This window comes from Lethenteron reissneri, chromosome 27, assembly GCF_015708825.2.
Source record: "Lethenteron reissneri isolate LAM-NWPU_2019-01 chromosome 27, ASM1570882v1, whole genome shotgun sequence".
In the NCBI taxonomy this organism is placed as follows: domain Eukaryota; kingdom Metazoa; phylum Chordata; class Hyperoartia; order Petromyzontiformes; family Petromyzontidae; genus Lethenteron; species Lethenteron reissneri.
Genome location: NC_083805.1, coordinates 8157976 through 8161096, shown reverse-complemented (window position 1 = coordinate 8161096; position 3121 = coordinate 8157976).

Below are 3121 nucleotides of genomic sequence, written 5' to 3'. Positions count from 1 at the left end.
ATAAATGAACAACCTGTTTGCCAATTCCTGTGCTACAAACGCAGTGCACAACTGTCCTGAACTTTGTAAATCACTCAGAGAGAATACGTACGATAATCACCCAGGAATGTCTGTCCTTAACGCTCGTGACGTCACTCCATCGACCAGCCCCCCTCATTAATATTCATGAGCAGGTGACGTCCTCCAAATGGACACCCCCCCCCCCCCATTATTACCTACTACAATGAGCCAAGAATGTCTGTGTGCAACGCTCGTGACGTCACTCCACGTCAACCAGCCCCCGTCATTAATAATCATGAGCAGGTGACGTCACTCCACATGGACACCCCCCCTCATTAATAATCATGAGCAGGTGACGTCACTCCACATGGAGCACCCTCCCCCCTCATTAATAATCATGGGCAGGTGACGTCACTCCACATGGACACCCCCCCCTCATTAATAATCATGAGCAGGTGACGTCACTCCACATGGAGCACCCTCCCCTCATTAATAATCATGAGCAGGTGACGTCACTCCACATGGAGCACCCTCCCCCCTCATTAATAATCATGAGCAGGTGACGTCACTCCACATGTAGCACCCTCCCCCCTCATTAATAATCATGAGCAGGTGACGTCACTCCACATGGACACCCCCCCCTCATTAATAATCATGAGCAGGTGACGTCACTCCACATGGAGCACCCCCCCCGTCATTAATAACCATGAGCAGGTGACGTCACTCCACATTGAGCACCCTCCCCCCTCATTAATAATCATGAGCAGGTGACGTCACTCCACATGGACAACCCCCCCTCATTAATAATCATGAGCAGGTGACGTCACTCCACATGGACACCTCCCCCCTCATTAATAATCATGAGCAGGTGACGTCACTCCACATTGAGCACCCTCCCCCCTCATTAATAATCATGAGCAGGTGACGTCACTCCACATGGACAGCTCCCCTTCATTAATAATCATGAGCAGGTGACGTCACTCCACATGGACACCTCCCCCCTCATTAATAATCATGAACAGGTGACGTCACTCCACATGGACACCCCCCCTCATTAATAATCATGAGCAGGTGACGTCACTCCACATGGACACCTCCCCCCTCATTAATAATCATGAGCAGGTGACGTCACTCCACATGGACACCCCCCTCATTAATAATCATGAGCAGGTGACGTCACTCCACATGGACACCCCCCCCCCCTCATTAATAATCATGAGCAGGTGACGTCACTCCACATGGACACCCCCCCTCATTAATAATCATGAGCAGGTGACGTCACTCCACATGGACACCCCCCCCCTCATTAATAATCATGAGCAGGTGACGTCACTCCACATGGACACCCCCCCTCATTAATAATCATGAGCAGGTGACGTCACTCCACATGGACACCCCCCCTCATTAATAATCATTATAAGGTGACGTCCTCAAAACGGACCCCTCCCCCCCCCATTCATAATAATTAGCGGGTGACGTCACTCCACACGTGGTGGGGGGGGGCGAGGCGCCTCCTCCCCCCTCCTCGGCGTCAACTCACAACCCTCACTACAAAGGCAGAACCCTCACGTCACGTGATCTCTGCAACGCTGTTGAGACATCAAAGTAAAAAGGACGTCATGATGAACAAGGGATTATAACCTTACAATGAAATAGGTCTGTGTCACCGCGCCCTTACAAACTGCACGCGAATTGATGCAATAAATATATCACGTCTCGGTCTGATTTTCGCTTGCAAGTTTCAGATTTACTGCAATACACCCGTCCTTGGACGGGCAAAAGGCGAGTTTAAATATCATTCACAAGTTACCTGCGTGACTGTAAACCATTTGAAAAGTTACGGGAAAATAACCATCTCCCCACCTGATTTTTTTATCACTTGTACAGGCAAAATGTCCGTCTAAAAGATGTACGCTTAGTTTAATTGCGAAGACAAGCCATCACTTGTAATCGATGTTTGTATAAAAAAACATATTCATCTATTTAAACTCATGTTTTGTCGATGCCTTTTAAACACATAATGCAAGAGCCTTTGCGACCATGAGGATTAATTTACCCATTCACATACAGCTTATTAAACCGAAACATATTTCTCATTGATCAGGCTTGACCACGCTTAATATCAAACGTGTTTATCTCCAGAATCAAATTGAAATTATGCTGGAGATTTGGCGTAGTTTCAAAGACGACCAACAGCTTCGGGATGCTTCCATGCGGTGTGACGGTTTGCACACTGGACTTGCATCAATATCTTGAGGTTTCTTAAACCCCCCTCCCCACCCATCAGTACAAATGCGTTCACCAGTCGATCGGCAGGTTACTGTGGTGCAGTGTAGCAAGCGTGGAAAAGTTGGACAAAAAAGACCTTTCAGAGCCGTCCCAACTACTCCCTCTAGTGGATGCCTTTCTGCAAGCAAGGGCCATCTGGCCAAGACTTGCCCATACTGCACATTCGTTTTCAGCTACCGTTTAAATGTCTCCCTTTACAAATCATTGACTTCCTTGCAAATCAATCTTGATTTAAAGCTTTAGTGACTGCAGGAATACATACTGTTTGGTTCTTTCAGTAACGTCACGTAGGTAGAAAATAAAATAAATCACGACGTTTCGGGCACAACACAGGCTTTCCCACCCGATGACGGACGCTTGTGTTGCGCCCGAAACGTCGTGATTTAGTCCTTACAAATCATTGTTTAATGCCACTTGCTTTTCAACATTTTGGTGGTAATTTCTACATCGTGACTGCTGATGAATGTAATAATTCTCTGCCAAGTCTGTTGTGCCGGGACGTATACAATTGAATATACATTTGTACACTGTTGCCAAAGTGCAATATTCAATATACACATCAAAGATTGAATTGCAATTTCAAGGTACCATTTTGACAAATTGTTGAAAGGAGATGGCAGAACTCTTAGAAATATTAAAACCGATGCAAAATAAGATGTGCTTATTCGCACTGACTGGATTCACAAATAACACTGCATTGCTATTGGGAAACAAGCCAATGTTATGCGAGTTGTATTCCAATTAACAAAAGAAAGAAACGAGGTGAAAATTTCTGTACACTTTATCAAAATTTATTTCTTCAAACAAGACACAAACATAAAAAAATGCTCAA